We start from the raw sequence: 19,301 nt of genomic DNA, 5'->3' as shown, positions 1-19,301 counted from the left end.
AATAGATTTGATTAGGTGTCAGGTCTTTTCATTGGACAATTTAACTTTTGCAGATTTGTGTCTATATATGTATTTCATTTGCTGAATAACATTAATGAACAATACAGGATTGCTGTGTAGATACCTTTGAAACTTCATAATACTATTAATTTTCTAGGTATCTAAAAAATCTTATGTACTCCCAAGATAAAATATAATTTAGCTGGGTAAACAAGCATTTCCTAGTGTAAGACAAAAAAGAAAGAGGAAATGATAAGATTTTTTTATTATTATTTCTGAGCTTCCCACCTGATTTAAGTGACACATCTAATTCGTGGATTCTGAATATATCATCACACAGAAAAAGAGAGAGGGCATAAAACAGAGTAGGGCTGTACATGCAGTCACACTCTACCTTCAATAGGTGTGCCTTTTAGAGGTTGTGGAATGAACTTAAATCCATGATTTCACTTCTTCAGCCTAATGTCTCTTCCACTGATTTAAAGGTTTTACTGTTTTGTCTTCCATATTCTATATACCATCTTACCCGATTTTATTTTCATAAAATCATTACTATTGAAAAATTACATATACATCTACAAAATCTCTTCTTGTAACACATTTGGTGCATAAATTTTATAGTCATAAAGGTATATATGCTAATTAAAAGCAGGAGACACAAGAAAAGTAGGAGAGAAGTTGAAAAGTTAGGATACTAAGAGGCAAGAATACCTGTAGGAAACTTGATTAAAAAAAAAAAAAGAAATAAAAAATGTGTCCTGGAGATAGTTTTCTTTCCTGTTAATCACCTTATGTTCAAAAGCCCAAGGACACAAGCTTAGAGAACCTTTGTTTCTAGCTGAGCAAGTCTAAGTTCCCTAAGTCACTGAAATATAAGAACATCTATCTGATTCGTCAAGTTTCTTATACACAACTCACAATACTAGAAAAAATTTATATTGTCTACTTCTTATAAAAAAGTGGCAGAAAATCTGGTATGTTGCAATATATCAGGGGAATATATTTAACATTTTTTTTGTATAACACATTTCAACATAAAGAAAATAACTAATGACATTTTTCAGAAATTAAATATATGCACATTAATAAACTGCAAAAACATATTTTGATATAATTTACAAATAAAGCAGTTTGAACCTTCTAACTTCAGGGATTTCTGTGCTAAAGTAGTCTGGAAAATTTTTAGACTTGAAAATATCAAAGCAATGATTTTTATAGACCAATTTTTACAGATAATGAATAGATTTAAATAAACACTTTTCATAATTTTTTTTTTCCATGGAGATTACTTAATATAAATGTGGAGGACATATGCTTGACAATGATGCAATAATTAAGAGTTGTTGATCAGTAGTAGAGTGATTGTTGTGATATAACAATTGGAGTTGGAATGATATATAAAATAATACACACTGAGATTAACTCAGATTGTAAATGATAACATCATTAACGTCATGATCAGGTGATAGTCTGATAATCTTAGCTAATGGATTCATAACAGAAAAATATGAATCTGACATCTTGGGGTGACTGGGATATATGCACTGAATTTGAGTTATAGTTGCAACTTCTGTTTCAGGTCCTTTAGAGTTATCAAAACAAAACTACAATATTAACTGAAAGCATGGTAAAAAAATGGCTCTTCTTACAACTACGTATTAAAAACACCATATTGGATCATACTGGCATCCTTAGACTTTCTAAAACACCAACTATGTTAAGCTCATAACTAGCCTGCCTTCAACTACAAATATGGATTTATATGGAGAGCTTTAAACTAGATTTAGCAGGGGAAGGGTATGGAGTTTTGAGCAACAGGAAAGATCCAGGCCCTGCTGACGTATTTGGAACCAACAGGGAAACACCTGTGAAATGCCTCAAAGGAATTAGGGCGTGTTTCTCTAAAAAGGTGACACAGTCAACAGCCCAGCTGAAGTGTCTTTATACCAATGCATGCAGCATAGGTAACAAGCAGGAGATGGAAGCCATTGTGCAGCTAGGAAGTTATGAACTAATTGCTATCATTGAAAAGTGGTGGGATGAATCACACGACTGGAGCACTGCAATCAATGGCTATAACTTTTTCAGAAGGGATAGGCAAGGAAGGAAGGGTGGAGTGGTTGCCCTCTATGTAAAAGAATGGACTATCTGTGCAAAGCTCTCTTTCAAAAAACAGTGATGAGCAGGTTTAGAGTTACTGGGTAAAAATTAGGGGCCAAGCCAACGAAGGAAACTTCATGGTTGGTGTTTATTACAGGCCACCTGACCAAGGGGAGCTTGTTGATGAAGATTCTTACTTCAACTACAGGAATTATCATGCTCATAGGCTCTGATCCTGCTGGGGGCTTGCAATCACCCTGACATCTGCTGGACAGAGCAAGATGCAAGTGGCTCAGGAGACTTGGAGTGTGTTGAGGATAATTTCTTAATCCAGGAGATAGGCAGCCCAACTGGAGCAGAAGTGTTACAGGACCTGTTGCTCACCAAAACAGAAGAACTAATTAGAGAGGTGAAGGTTGGTAGCAGCTTGGGCTGCAGTGATCATGCCTTGGTAGAATTCACAGTCTTAAGGGATATGGGCCTGGTGAAAAGTGGAGTCAGGACACTGAATTTTAGGACAGCCAGACAATATTTTCTTGTATTTTAAACCTAAAATTCAAGTTGCAAAGAAGACATCCTCACTGTGGTGAGGACGAAATCTCAGCCTGAAGAAATTACATTAGCAGATTTTACAGTTTACTTCCAATAGCATTTCAGGTTTCTTTTCTTTTCATTTTATACCAGTGTGGCTACACTGTGGGAAGCATTGTTCTCAGCTTAAAGAAAAAAGTCAAGGAATCTACCTCCTTCAAGGTGGAAAAATTTCGACATTTACATAGCAGAGATGAACATTTTAGAAGATACATTGAACTTTCTGCTTAGTGTCAAAAATATGTCTACTTTGTAAATTTTCTACATATCTATAATATATTTCAAGTATAATAAAATGATATTTAGATATTGATGGATAAGTATTGAAATTGCCATTTTTTAAATAACAGGTTTTTAAAAAACATAGTTTTTAAAAAATATGTAGTTACTTATACCTATGTATTCAGCATTTGTAAAAACCTGCTTGAATCTAATGAAAATGTGTTTTTAACAATATTTATTTAATTCTATTTTTGACTTATTTAAACTAGTTTCCACCCATTTCTTTTACAGGATCTTTTGTGACTATGTTGGTGCATGTTTTAAGGAAGAGATTTATCATACAGTTATGTATACTGCAATTAATTTGTTTATGTGTAGATGACAAGGTTCTTGTCAGAAGTGGTTTCACAGCCTATTCAGGGAATGGATATTCACAATTAGTCAGAATTAATTACAGGATAAAACTGCATGTTATATTACTGATAAATAAAGTCATTCAAGTCTTTCTAGCCATAGTTTCCACTAACAATTGCTAAATATGTAGTTAGAAAATAAATTCTATATCTTACGAAATGACTGAACAATTGCACATAGAACGATGACTAGTGATGTCGAAACCTGATATAAATGGCAGGCCACAAAAACATAACATTTTTTGAAAAGGCTCTTACTTGGATCAGTTGCAAGTAAAGATAAACCAGTAACTCCCATACAGTTCTTAAAAGAAAAACAGTAAAGCAAACAAACTTTTTTTTTTTTTTATATGAACATTCTTCCTTACCAAATTTGAATGCAGAGTGAACATTTGTTAACTTTATAAAATAGAAACACAGTGTTTAAATGTTTCTTGACTAGTGATAATGGTAATCTATTATATCAGGTTTGTGTCTTCAGTATGGAAAATAATGTATAATGCTACAGCATACCATCATGGGAAATTCACCAAAGTAAGCTTGAAATATGATACATCATGACCAAAGGATATTCATCTATGATGTTTACCGAAAAGAGAGATTAGTGATTACAGGTGATTTTGCTGCTTGTTTGACTGAATCTTAAGAAACCAAAATTCATACATTGCTGGGGATTGAAGCAAATGTGCACAGTATTATTAGGAGAATCAACCACAACATACTTTCTGAGACTGTTAATGAAGCAGGGACTCATTCTTCCACCTTTAAGACTAGATGCAGACAAAATATTTCTACATTTAAACTTTTTGTATTTCCCTGCTTACCTGAGACAAAACTGAAGTAGACACTCACTATAATGTGATGCTTCAGAGTTTTGCTTTTGAACCATTTCCACCTGCTGCTAGATATATCTCACGGCTACTGGACAGGAACACTTAATATCACAGAGAGCAAATTCAATTTCAAGAACATTGTCGCAGCAACAATGGTGAGCAGAACAGCAAATGAGAATAGGAAATACAATTGTTAAACATTTTCTCTCCTTCAAGAGAAAATTTGCTGTTTCCTTTACTGAATTATCCATAGGTGTGCCCCATTATTCATATATAAGTTCTATGGCTGTTATTTGTAACTTGGGTCTATATAACCTAGGAAAATTTTAAAGGACATTGTTATATTTAATCTAGTGTCATAAATGAGCCCTAAGTATGAGCCAAAACTCTAAGCTGCAGCTTCTGAAACTTATGACCTAGAAAAGAGATCAGCTGCGTACTAAGGAACATTGGTACAGTGCAGAAGAGAACATGGATTCTATTGTTACAATGCTCCAAAGAAGTCAGAATTTTCTTCTAAGAAAACAGGCTGTGATTTGTCTTATTGCTGTGAGTGTATAAGCACAAGGAAAGATGATCAACATGGTGGAGACAGAAGAAAATTTGTATAAAACACCTAATGATGTAAACCCAAAAGTGCACTTAATACTTTTTTTTACCGTTAGGCTGAGCCATGGGATTGTACTTTGATGACTTTTTAAATGTCATTCAGTAGAAGACAAGACCCACTGAGGGATCATGCATGACAGTGAGGGAGAAAAGACTAGTGTAAGTTTCTTATTTTAGTTTAATCATAAAGGTTTGGAGGCAGGACAGGGAAAGGATGCAGAGAGCCCTCTTTAGTATTGAAGAGAAGAAACAGCTAAGACAAGTGTCAGGATTTTGCACTGAGGACAAAAAAAGAATATGTTTCATTTATTAGGAACTCAGAAATAGATTAGAAAGAAAGGCATGAGAAACAATATTAAGCTGCCAGCTCATGATTTTTAGGACATAAGGCAGAATGGTGAAAAGAATTAGAGAAAAAGGCAAAACAGCTTATCATAAGGCAGATCTTGTATATACTTCCAAGATGAAAGATTGGATGTCCCGGAAGAGACTGTGAAGGGCTTATGTAATGGAAGGCAAAGCAGGAAATAAGATATCAGAGGTGGAAATGATCAGCACAGAAATGATCACTCAAGATTCAGAGAAGAGACACATCAGAGATAAGACCTGAACAGCAAGGAGAGACCCTACACCATTAAATCAAAAAGAGACGAGAGGGGAAGCAGCATCTCCCAGAAGGAAAACTTATTGAATATTCACTGTTGTAATAGGTACACACACAAACTGATAACTTTTCGGGGCCTGGAACAAGTGCAGAGGAGAATAAAGAAGGAAGATGTAAGAAGTGTCAAAAAATGCAGACATAATGAAAGAATCATTGAGACGGGTCAAGAGTGAGATATTTCCAGAGAGATTCAGAAAGCGGCGTAACTTTCAGTCGGTTGAGTACCTTCCTGGGGGACCCTTTCATTTCTTCTATTCATGTAAAAGACCATTGAAAAATTAACCTGCCGACTTAAATGTTTGTGCAAGCAACTTAATTACCCCATTTGCTAACTGAACAAAGTCAAAAGTTTGATCATGGAAGGTCAAAACCAGACATGTGGAAAAAAAAATTCATTTTTATTTATTTGTACTTAATGTGAAATATCAAAGAAACTCTTCCAACAGAAGGTTTAGTTTCTCTAATATTTATATGGTACAGGGTGAGTTAATGTTGTATGCAAAGTTAAGGATAACAAGGCTACATTAATACTATAATACCATTAATACCTGATAGTAGCCCACAAAACTGTAGAGATAGTAGACCATAAAACTGTAAGAGATCACCCAGGTCACTGAACCTAATTCACTGCTATGGTAAGGATTTATATTACATGTTTGCCCTTAATTAATTAGTACATGTAATGTACTATGAAATCAAAATTACCAGGTTGCTCACACAGTTTTTATGAATCCATCCTTTTTCTTACAGTACTGTAAAATAATTCACAATTTCAGTTATAAGGATCCATGACAGGACCTACACTTAAGAAATTATTTCTGCTGTATTCTTCTATGTGAGTACATTTTTAGGCAAGTTGCCTACAGAATTTATTTCATTTTTCAGAGGCATTTTGATAGAAAGTCTACAAGTCAACCCCTTCACCTAATCAGCCAAGAGGGATAAGGGCAAGAAATCATTTAGAGACATGGGCATTACCTGCTTTGTTGATGTTAAATTAGGCAGGTCACAGAGCTGATATCTCAAAACACATTATATTCATAAAGTGTAAGTATAAACTATTAGGAAGTACTAAATCTTACCATTTAAATAATGCAAATACAAATACCATCTCTTTGTCAACTCATCAGCAAGTTTAGAACAAACAGACAAAGGAACATCAGGTTTTCATAGTTGCTCGATGACCTCAACTACAATGAAATTAGCAGAAGGACCTCAACTACAATGAAATCAGTGGAAGATATAAAAGCAAGGTTTTCAAAAAGATGCTTTTTAGTTGTGAAAGTAGATGAATATTTTCTCAACAGCCATTAGTTTAACAGCTAAAAAGTGCATTTTTACTACTATAAACTGAACTAAGACAAGAAGCTAGAAAAACTAAACCATATATTTTGAAAGGTTCTGAAATAATTTTAAAATAACAGTAGGTGATTTTTATTTGATCTTCTCCATCATATGAAGCCAAGACAAATTACAGTCTAGATTAAGTGAAACAGTAAGCATATGTGTATTCAGACACCATCAGTAAGTGCACCAAGCACTGTTGTTTAGGTGACTTTAAAGTCAAGGACACTACTCATATATTTGAAGCTTTAAATATGCTTAAATTTTTTTGCTAGGTTAGGGACAAATATGAAAGAGATTTCAGTAGGCATAAAGATATTTTAGCCTTAGTTTATTAAGCAGTGATAAAAAATCATAGAAAGTCTGGAAATAGGAAAAAAACTGTGAAACAAATCTATTAAAATATGGACAAATGAAAAAAAAAATGAAAAACAGGCAGTAGCTAGTCTTTGATTTCAAAGGAGCACACTTTAAAAAATTAAGGAAATAACAAAAATTTGAACAAGGCAGAACTTCAGATCTCTTTAAATCAAAGTCCCAAATCCAAATTACACTGGATGTCAGACTTCTGCATCTGAAAAAGATGTACCAGACTCATCACCAATCTGACAAAAACAGATTCTTTGTCTTTTTTTTCCTATACAGCATAAATTCTTAAAGAAAGACATTTTCACCTATTTATATTAATCACCAAAAAACTCTTCCATCATCGCCTGCCTATTCTTTGCCCCATGACTTGAGTATACTTGGTGAAAACTGGTTCCCTGTTGAGTCAGATGAACACAAGTCCTGATTTGTTTTATAGCCATTGTTCACTATCTTATTTTATCTTTCTCCTTACAGATCTATATTCTTCCTTAAGATCTTATTAGGTTTTAGCTTTTGCCCTTCATTGAATTTCTCAAACATGCTCAAACAAAACTGAGCTTTGGCATTTTTCTAATCTCGATCCCAGAGATTCAACACCATGTTGATGATAAAAAGTGAGTTTGAGTGGTGCACATATTGTCATCAAAGATAAAGTTTAATGTCCTCTTAAACAGTCCCATTAAAAGTTAGTATAATTCTGTTGAGCTAACATAATCTAATTATTTTGAAAAATTTTAATAGTAGTAACCGAGATGCATGAGTTTTATGAAGTATTATTTATTCTCTGTCATTTTATAACTACAGAGGATAAAGGATTGGCCATCAGTGGTGTGTTTTCTTTGGTAACTGTGCAATCATTCATTGCTTTTAGGTGGAATTCAACTTTTAGAAGTTAACATCCTGTTAATTCCCACTTATCATTATACTTTACATATTAGGAATCAAATACTAATTTCAAATAAATGACTTTTGACTCAGAAAGATACTAATTAAATAAGGTTCTTTTACAGTAAGATGGAGTTTACAATCTTATAAAACTGTGATATTTGGAGGCTATAACATTTTCTTATAGAGCTACTTGACATTTGTAAAAAGAGGAAGAAAGGTTAATGGAAAAAAAAAATTAAAGGGAAGCCTAATGATAGTGAAATGTATTTTGGCCAGGAATCCTTATTATAAAATATTATCACTTTTACAGCTTTGTCTTTATTGGGGGGGGGGGGGGGGGGGGGTGGGCACGGGGAGAGAACTCCAAGCAAAACATTAAAGTAGCTAACACCTCTGTCTTGCAAGAGGTGAATTGCCCCTAGATTAAAGAGATTTGAAAGTTAAGCAGATGGGCATAATGCCAAGAAGTGAACTGTTAAAATTCAGATTCACATAGGTGAATTTGTCTCTTTTTTCCAAACCGTATAGCAAAGCTACAGAAACTGTCCTCAAAAAAAAAAAATGTGGCTCTATTATATAAGAACATAATTAAATATATCTCATTCAATTGTACCACAAGACTACATGTGTTTGCATGTATGGAGAATTTTTTTCTTTGCTTATCGTTTCAGCCTCAAACACTGTGACAATTTTAACCGGTTGGAAGACTCAAGGGTAAGAAAGAAAGCATTGAATAAACTAAGGACAAGTATAATTTTATCAACATCTTTTAAAAAATAAAAAAAGTATGTATCAAAGTACTAGATATTTTAAATATTCAGTCTTCTCACTAACTTCTAAAAAAACATGCTGAAAAAGAACACTTAAATTGCATGGTCCTTAAAAATATATTAGCTATATAGAATTGATGTTTAGGAATGAATGTATTATATTAGGAAAACCCTTCATATTATCCCTTTCCTTTATCAATTCAAGTATTAATTCTTTTCAAGGAAACTTTGAATATACTGACATCTACACATTCAATCAATGGCTTTGTGACAGAGTTATAAATACCTGTGTAGCAAGAGGGGGAAGGGAGAGACTATTTGCAGAAGCCAAGGATTATGGCACATCTGCAATCACCTACAACGTCAGCATTCATACAGTAAAATGGATGATGATAAAAACCATACACCTGAGGGGAATACATTATCTGAAGCTAGCATAAGTGGCATAAATGCTTCATTACCATGGAAATGGTGCACAGTACATGACAGCAGAGAAAGTCAGTTGAGACAGGTCATTTTAATTTTTATTGATAATATGATCACAGGTGTGCTTTCAATCATTTCACCACTTCAGGTTTCTCATCAACTATCACTAATAATTTCATATGACAAGCATGGTGCCCTTGTGACATTACAAATACAACCTAGAGTTACTTACAGTGCCTGCTGACTGGCAAGCCACTCTATTGTCAGGCCACAACTCCCTAAAGCCTATTCATTTAGTAAACTAGAGGTCACTCAACCTCTCCATGATGCCCTGTAACATTTGCGTTTTATGCAAAGTGTGGTTGATGTAATCAATGTCGGCAAAAGTTTTGACAGTGTTCTCCCAAATAAACAGTGCCTTCTGGGTGAAGATGAAGTGGCAAAGAGGCAGGACAGGATTCAGAAGTACCATGAAAGATATAGGATCAAAAAGCTCAGATCATTTAGGGACACATCATTAAACTGAAAACAAGGACAGTCCTAATCCATAAGGCTTCCTGGCTCCCAGAATCTTTATGCTTTAAATTTCAGAAAAACTTAATTGAATCTGTTGTATTGTATGCCCCAGTTTAGCTCTAACAACACTGCAGTGCCTGAGGTCTAGTTGGAGTCAAGAATGTATGATTCAGGAAGAAGTATTCACAATAGTAAATAAATACTGTATTGTGAGAACACAAGCAAAAAATATTAGAACTGCAAAAGCAATGCATAGTGTGTTTTGCATACTCAGTTTCACATTCTATTTAGATAGTATGCATATTGCTTTTAATCAGAAACTTCACATCTCCCTTCTTCACTCGGTATCCTTAAGATGAGTCCTAGAATGAGGAGTTCTACAAAACACAAGTAGTGTGAAAAAGTGTTATAGTGTTGCCATTTATTTTTTTTTCCCCAAATTCATGCTACTATTAAGATACAGATGGAGTTTTTGAAAATAAGTCTATGGCCAAAGTTAAAATATAAATTTTGCCCGAGCCTACTGATAAGATCTATTAAACAAGCTATTCCACCATAACATATATATTAAAATTCAGACCTCATATAGTGTTAAATTGCTCATTTTAAGGTATATTTCCTTTATAAAATTTTTTACCTTCACAACTAAGTTAATCAGGAATGAATAAACACTAATATTATAATAAATATAATATTGCAATATTAACCTATACAATTTTTTTTGCATTAATATTAGTATATTCTTCCCACTAATGATGGAAGGAAATTGCTTTAAAGCAATTTTGTGAAAGGGGAGGGGAGGGAAGGGGCGGAAAGGGAAGGGGCAGGACTAATTTGCAGAATTTATCCAACCTTATCCAGTCTATATTAACTACTAATTCTTCATTAAATGACCATAGAGAAAACATGACCAAAATTATATTCCCTTCAGCAGATCTTGTCCTGTTGCAAATCTTTAGAGGTTAAGAACCAGGCTTAACATAGAGTAATGCATTTTAGTCTTACAAGAGATTGTCATACTAAAATTTAATTAGAACTTTATAATACTGTTTTAGCATGTGAATTAAAAGAAAAATTGCCAAAGAACTCTTAGAAGCCTCCAATGAATTTGTAATATGAAATGGAGGTCTTCTATGTGAGTGACAAGTAGAATAAAATAACTAATATTCTATTATACAGTAATAAATACAATGCCGTTTACTTTACTAATGTCATACTGGAGCCACTAATAACCAGGGGTAAAATATAGCTTCTATTGGCAAAAAGTGTTTTGACATGTTGTTAATAATATATGTTCTCAATTTTGCTTTCCTTCATTCCTTTTTTGTTTTGTTTCATTTGTTTTGCAAGTGCTTTTTGTCGTAAATGTATGTCATCTTCATACTAGCATAGTATGAAACTGATAATTAAATGTAACTGCTGTTGCAGTAATTTAAGAAATACAGAAGGAAAATGACCAGCTTTCCTAGTAGTTACAATTATTCTTCAGCAACAGATATAATGACATCAGAGATAACATGATAGTATAATTTTTCCTTTCTTAAAATATTTTACTTAAAGATGACAATTATAAAAATTGGAGCAGCAGGATTTAAACAGTTCCATTTCAGAATATTCAAATATTTTTGATGTATTGAAAAATATTTCCCATGGGAGAAGGATGAACAGAACGAATCTATTCTATTCTGCTTTCTATTTGCTTAGCACAGGTGTCAACCAAAAAACAACACAGCGAACAGAAGGGATAAAATCTTGGCTTCACTGAAGTAAATGGCAAATCTCCCATTGACTTTAACGGGTCAGGGTTTTTCTAAAACTGGTTTTAAAATCACAGTTGCCAGAGTCTGAGACACCACTGAAGAGACTACTTTCTCCTCTGATGTGAGATGAAGGCAGATTGGATGTACATGGTAGTCAGAGCAGAACATTGAACACTGCAGCTTCATGGCAAAGTTAATATGCTGAATGCAGAGCTCTCCCAACCAAAAAAAAAAAAAAAAAAAAAAGCATAATTTGTCTCTTTCATTTGACATTTTCTCATAAATAAAAGATAAGAGGATGATGAATTATAGTTTGTAAACACTAGAGCCAAATAATCATTGTTGATTGCTAATAAACTACAATGAAAACTGATTCATACAAACCAGAAGTTGTACTGCAGCAATAAATATCTAGGAGGGCACTGTACTTTAATAACAATTGTTGTGTTGTTTCTTTGAATATTAAATTCTATTTGCATAGCTGTTGGCTAGAAACCAATGGGAAAATATTTCTTCAACAGGTTGAAACAAATCAGCCTGTCAACAACTCACTTTTCTGCCATATTTCAAGTTCAAAACATTTCCACTTTGCCATGATAAATCACCCTGCTTGGCAAATGCGGAAGACTAAAAGTTAAAATTAAATATATTGTTACAAAATTTTAAAATCATATAATGATATCCATTTAAAATAGGTATTACAACAACACTGAGAAACTCCACCTTTTTCCTTCATATTCATTGCTTTCAGAAAGCTGTTTCTCCATTTTAGCAAGGTAATTCTAGTGAAACTGGTATTAGAAGTTCCATAGAATGAGGTAGTTTCCTGGCAGCTATGAAGGGTAGAACCTCTGTAGTGAATTCCATTGTCAAAGCTGTTGAAGTACACTCTGCACACACGTAATTACTACAGCTGATCCAAATTCTACAGCAATTACAGTATTCAAATAAATGGGAACACAGCAGCACATCACCTAAGAATCCTCTGGCAGTACAAAGATAAGTACAATTGCTGTGCACAGCTTTGTCTAAGCCTTTTAAGACAGTCTCCAAGATTCCGCAACATAAGTAGCAAAAGATCAGCTTTCAGACTCCTTTTTTAATTCCCAACACAATAGTTGCACGTTTTGTGGCTGACTGGACTTATCTGTGTTTGCCAATATCTTTGAGGCATGGACAGAGGTAAGGAGATAGGACACAATACACACACAAAAATTTTCCTCTTCTGTACTTGACAAAAAGAATTCCAGCTGACGAAATTCAAAGCTAGAGGGTTGCTATCTTTCTATTACATTTTTTTTTAAATTAAAAATCCCTGATTACCTTCCCTTTCTCAAGTCCAAAATTTCATCTTTTCCAGGACCTACCATTCCAGTGCAGCTTACAATGGGTGACCAAAAACCCCAGAGGCACACGTTGCCTTCTCATATTTGGAAATTTCTGTGTTCCTTAGAGTCAAGCCTTGTAAGATGGCTGGGATGAATAAAGTTAAATCACAAACTACCAAGAATACATGTCATTCAGCTTAAATGCTAGTAAATTTCCATTTGTGTTGATTAGCTTAAAAAATTAATATGACCAGTCACAGTCAAGCCTATTAGGATCATATGCTTTTCCAAAGTCTTGAATGTTACACTGCAATAAAACAAACAACTCCCTGCTCACCTCCCCACCAAGAGCCTGCCAAAGGAATGGAGGTTCATTTAACATTTATAATCAATGCAACAGTCATAGCAAAAAAATACCTTGTATTCCCCAGATTACTTGCAGACCAACAGAACCTGCAATGTAAGAAAAAAAAAAAAGTCTGCACAATTAGTAACTGAATACATATATATACATACATACACACACACAAACAGAATATTCTTTTGTAACTACTAAGTGTGTTTTCTGATAGTGTAAACATAGGTATAAAAGCAACTGAGCAGTTAAGTATTTCCTTCTTCATGTCCTGAAAAACATTCAGAAAGTACAGCAAGTAACATGCTGACATTAAATATACTTACTTATATATTTACATACTTATAAACAGGTTCAGCTAATTACCCAGTCTTTTTAGGCTGGCAGTGAATGGCCTCCCTTTCTGAGAGAGCTGGTGAAAGTTTTAGCAAACTGCTTTGGTTTTCATTCTGTAACATGTTTGAAAATATTACAGTATTATGTAAATGTCTTGAGTTGCCCCTATCTTAAATGGAAAAAATAATACCCTCCCTCCAAAAAGGGCAAGAACAAAGCATCATGTCTATAAATCCTATGTTTTCTCCTGGCCTAGACAAGTCCTAATCACAGAAGAAAACCACTCTCCAATAGGTCCTGGGTAAGTACAGAAGGGAAAAAGAGGTGAAGATCTCAAAAAACAAGGAAAGCCTACTCTTCCTATCCCAAAGTGTTCATGTTCCACTTGCATCTTTCATAAAGTGGGCTTATTTTAATGTTCCTTGATTCAATTTTTTTTTTCAGATGAAACCATGTGTGAGTTCAATCTGTGCGTAAGAAATCAAACTTTATAAATTTCAAGCAAATATGAAGATCATAAGAATTCTAAACATAACATTCAAAGCTATGTATTCATATCAGTCCCTTTAAGACGTCTACAGTATTTAATTTCCACTTTCTAATTTTAACAATGACAGCATTTGTATTAAAAAAAAAAAAACCAATAAAAAGAACTTTTCTGAATCTAAAATTGTAGCACCAAAAATAAAAGCCTCTCTTTACTGACGGAAATTGAGTTGCCTACAGCATGACTCATTATGACCTCAAATTAGTGATCACATATTTCCTATACAGGAGACTGTTTATCATCATCTAAAACAACAAGATACTTGGTCCCTGATTTATTTCAGATTACACAGCAATACAGAGAATGGCTAAAGTCTTTTCAAGATGTACAGTGAAATGTAAAATTCAGCAAAGAACTAAAACTGCCATAAAACAAATTATATGACATCTACTGATAAAAAATATAAGTGCCAGGGTCTGTCTTAATACAGTAAATTCAATGTATGTGGTCCAACATTTGTACTTTCACCTCCCTGTGCAGGACCAAGGGAAACATCTCCTAAAACATATTGTTGTTTGCAGAATGTAATACAGATACCACACACACGCACAAAAAAAAAAAAAAAGGCACATTCATGAGTTAGAGTTAGGCCATGGAAAAGAGAACTATACTGTAGAACATTCATTGCAAAACACAGAGTAGTAAATCCAAAGTGTTTAATATGTGATAAATAACATTACATTGGTGGGGAGTGGGGGGTGTAGGGGTGTGATGGGTGGGGAGGAATCTAGCCATTGTGTCATTTCCAGGCAATTTTAACTTAACAGTACAGTTAGCATCTTTACCAGAATCATCAGTTTTAAGCAAGAAGACCAAAGAGCAAAGAGAGAATATAAGGACCTTAGTGGTGTCACAGTGCCAGGATTCTAGATAAAAACAGGGTTTGCAGAGGTAATTATGACTTTCCCATAGACTATGTCCATTGTGTTATTTAAATCTCTTATTCTTCACCTAGGCAATAAAAAGACACTTGGTATATGAGGCAGACCAAAAGAGTACCAGCAGTACAGACACAAAGAACTGCAAAGGTTTCTAGTCCTCGCAAGGCCATGGATTGCGTTGGGTTGTTTTGAAGCTCAGTTACAGAATTATTCCACTCTCCTTTAGAGGGCAGCACAGAAAACAAACTGTTGACTATATGCTTATCGTCAGTGTTGCCTTGTAGCATAATTTTAGGAATACTCATACCTCAGTCCTACAAATTATTAGCTGATACACATTATATTCATGTGCACACACATACCCACATACACAGCATCCAAGGCAATTGTGATTTACTGCTCAGAGTCAGTTTCTTAATGCATGTAAAATGTATACGTACAGACAGAGCCAGAAAGATTTTCAGCGAGCTTAGTAACACAGTACAGTATGTATCCAATAGGGAGAGAATGAATCATAAATCTCATAATGTGTACTTGTGTTAGTTATGAAAGTAATTTTCTCATGTAGTCCCGATCAGAAACATACAGGCAAAGAAAATGAAAGCTTCTGGAAAGAAAAAGCCTCATGTAAGTGACACTTCATTGAACAGTCAGTGGGAAAACACAACTCTACAACATCTGCTTCAGCTCTACAAATAAAATTAATTTAAATTAAGTACATAAATAACTTGCTATGTACATATCAACGTAATCAATAAGCAACAGACTCCTAATCACAACTGCCATTAAGATTTGTAGTGAAAGATAAGAATAAAGAGATAATTGCAATCAGAAAACATGCTGAGTAGAAATAAATTACAGTGGATTTTAAACAGTGTTGAAGAAAAGAAACGTTCAGCAGAAGTTTGCTGTAGCATATGAAAAGCCATCAAAACAAGAGGCCAAAATACATCTTCTTTTCCTTATCCCTCATCACTGCTTTTCTAAAGCATGAAACTCAATTCCTTTTCCCTTGCTGAGTTTGTTTATAGCTTGAAACAAATGTACACCTAAGCCTACCATCAGCTTCAGATAGAGTCTCTGAAAGAGAAAAAAAAAATCTAACGACTTGTAAGTCTTTTTTTATGCCATGCTACCTTATCATCACTTGTAGTTCTGTCCTAGAGTATGTGTTTTCTTATCAATTTTCAAGCTTCTTTTTCTTGCACGCAACTTCCCTATTCACTCTTTTGCTCTATTTCTGCTTTTGAAAGAGCTTTCTGCACTCCATAAGAACATCCCTGTTGCTTGTTTCTTTTCGTCTTCTTTCCACCCAAAGTCCCCTGTGTCAATTCCCTTTAGGTTTTGATACTCCTTTTTCCCTCTTCTCTCCATATTCCACTCAGATTTATGCCTCTAGCTTCTAGCTGAAAAGTGGTGAAAAATGGTCCTACCCTTCCCCAAAGTCACCTTTCCCTTCCTTTCCTCTTCTGGTATTTCTCTTTCACTTCTGTGATGGAGTGTAGACTTGGGGTATTCTTAAAGGGTATTCTGTAGCAGAAATTCATCATGTGTGGAAAAAAGGAAAACGGGAAAGAACCTCAAATTTCAGGAGACGCAATATTATTCCTAACTGATTGCCAGCGTTTGTTTGTCTTCCTCCTGTTTTCTACCCTGATTCAATCTTTGGTGAGTAAATCAATTGCCAGTTTTCTTTTCCTCCTGTCAGTCTCTCATCTTACTGCTGATTTCTTCTCTCTGTAGCCTCCTATCTCCTTCCTGCTCTAGACAATTCTATGTTTCTTCTGTATTAGCCTTAGTTTTCCTCTGTTCTGACAAATTGTCATCCACATCTTTAGTTTCCTGTATCTCAGAAATTACAAGGTTGTCACTGGTGTTACTTAATTTACTGTTTTTCTTAATGGTCATGACTGTCTTTTCTCGAATTCCTTCTCTACCTTGTCCTTCACTAGGATAGCAATTGAGGGTAACAGAGGAAAGACAGTGATGGAAATGAACCTTTGCCACTAGTCATCCTTTCTTAACAACAGGGAAAGTGAGCAGCCTTCCACTTCCTCCCCAACCCAGCCCAAATTCAGGTTTCCTCTGTTTCCTCTTCTTGTGTAACAGCAATACAGGAAGGCTATTTTAAGTATATGGCTTATTCAGAATTACATATATCTCAATACCAAGATGATATTACACAGAGATAGTTCTTTTCCCAGTTGAATACATTTCCCAAAATTATAGGCCTCATGGAAATAGTAAACCTTCATTTCAACAAAGTAGTTCTGCTGTACAGAATGTACCTCAAACGTCAATGGTATGTTCTTTACGTACCCTAAATTCTTAAAACAGCACAGGGAATTCTAATTCCAGGAGGAAACAGGATAGGTTCCTCTAAGAGAAAACAGGATAGGTTCCTCTAATGAATTCTGCTTGAAAAGATAGTGACTTGAGACATAAACAATTGGGGTGAAATCCTTCCCTTGATGACTTATCACTCAGGGACACTAATGACTTCAGTAGAAAACATGGCTGAGCATCCTAGGGTACAATTTGCTTCCTACTGTTTTTGTGTTTACTGAGACTGAAGATTACTCTAGGGGAGATACTGTATGTGCAGCAGAGAAAGCAATTATGTCTGAAAAAGCTGTTGATGGATCAAGAATAAATAAGCAAAGAATTGCATGCATATTCAAATAAAGACCTAAAGCTAACATAAATATATACATACATAGTTCAACAGTGTAAAAACTATAGCATATATGCTAGAATCAATCCATATGCTATCATCACTAACATGGCATCTGCTAGAAACTTTAATGCTCCCAGCAGCTTGCAACATGTTTGTAGTTCCTTAACACCAAATCTCAGATTTAGGAAAGAGACAAGCTGTGACACTGAGTCAAGAAGTGTCAGACAGACATAATGAAGAGAAGGAAACACTTTTAGCAGACTGAATACATCACCATAGTCTTGATATGAGGGTATGGCCCCTAAATATCACTTGATGCAAATGAACAACACATTTTGATTTTCTTTTCCCTCACAGCAAAAAGATTGTGTTGTAAGTTAGTAAAAGTTTCTTCGTTTATGAATGAAGTAGATACCCTCACTAATTTCTGTCAACATAAAATATAAGTATTTGTAAATTGCACCCATATAATTTCTGTAAGTATGCATAAATGAAAATCTAAAATTTAACAGCTATAGATGGATTCTCTGCCAGCTAAAGCATTTCATAATATGAAAACTCAAACACACTAAACAGTTCCTCATTAAAAAAAAGCAAACAAAAAAATGAAACCAATCCATGCCAATCTACCCCACTGCCCAACCAATAACAAAAAAAACCACAAAGTGTAGTAAGAGGCTTTCTCAGTCCTGTGAGAAGCAAGTGTATTCCAAAGCTCCTGATCTGTATGTGCATATATAAAAAGCCTAGAGGTGACTTCAAGAAGAACAAGAGAAGAGGGAGACAGAAAAATGGACCAAAATGTTAAATGTGAATGTCACAATTATTTACGACATTACCTCATCCAAGACAAATATAGACTCTTACTCAGTATACTTTATGAAAGTAGATGTGATTTCCTTGAAATTTTGTATTAACCTAAGAAGTCAAGAAATGTGCTGGCAAATTCTTATTTCTGTGCTCAAAAATTTAAAATTTTCCACAAATTCTGTGTTCAGACTTTGCAAGCTAGTTTTAAATAACTTTATTTGGCAAATTACAATTTTTAATTTTAATAATAAAGATATATTATACATATATAATATGCACCAAACTTATATTATGCATACATAATATGCACAAGTATATAACAGAATGCCATGGGAGTTTTTAGCTTTCTTTAGCTTTGTTTTACCTTAGGTAACCTTCAATGAGTGGGAAATGATAATAAATCAGTACTTTTGCTCACTTGGTCCAGAATTTTGATTCCAACCTCAAGCATCATCCCTCAAATAAATTGTTAAAATTGTTTGCAATCAGTCATAGAGTAAGAATTTCTGATGGTGTATAAGGAAAGAGACTTTTTTCTCCAGAAGTCACAAAGCACATTCCAGACAGATGCAGCATTAACAGCAGCATCAGAAGAGAGATTTTGCTGTGTGGAATTGAGAGATCACATAGTAAGGAAGCAGAGTGAGAGACAAATACATAATAGGTGACCATGGATATTCAAAATTGTCATGAAGTAATATATAATTATGAGATGAATATAAGATACTACACTTAAGCTCCTTTTCTTCAATCAGGAAAATCTGGCCTACCAGCAGAACTCTCATTAGGAATCCTACATATTCTTTTTATGCTAGTGTTATTTTGTGCCATACGCATGCCCTAAATAGTAGTTCTTAGAATG

At 34.4% G+C, this 19,301-nt stretch overlaps 1 protein-coding gene across 25 annotated transcripts in view; it reads right to left on the bottom strand.

The window, feature by feature from the left end:
• PTPRD (protein tyrosine phosphatase receptor type D) overlaps nt 1–19,301 on the bottom strand; it is a 1,286,084-nt gene that overhangs the window by 687,568 nt on the left and 579,215 nt on the right. For all 25 annotated transcript variants that reach the window (XM_041120674.1, XM_041120677.1, XM_041120678.1 and 22 more), the window contains exon 7: nt 13,251–13,286. The gene's annotated coding sequence lies outside the window, so the exon portion shown is untranslated. The remainder of the gene's footprint in view (nt 1–13,250; nt 13,287–19,301) is intronic.

The sequence above is a fragment of the Aquila chrysaetos genome, chromosome Z, assembly GCF_900496995.4.
Source record: "Aquila chrysaetos chrysaetos chromosome Z, bAquChr1.4, whole genome shotgun sequence".
NCBI lineage: Eukaryota > Metazoa > Chordata > Aves > Accipitriformes > Accipitridae > Aquila > Aquila chrysaetos.
This window is presented reverse-complemented; position numbering and strand designations above follow the sequence as displayed.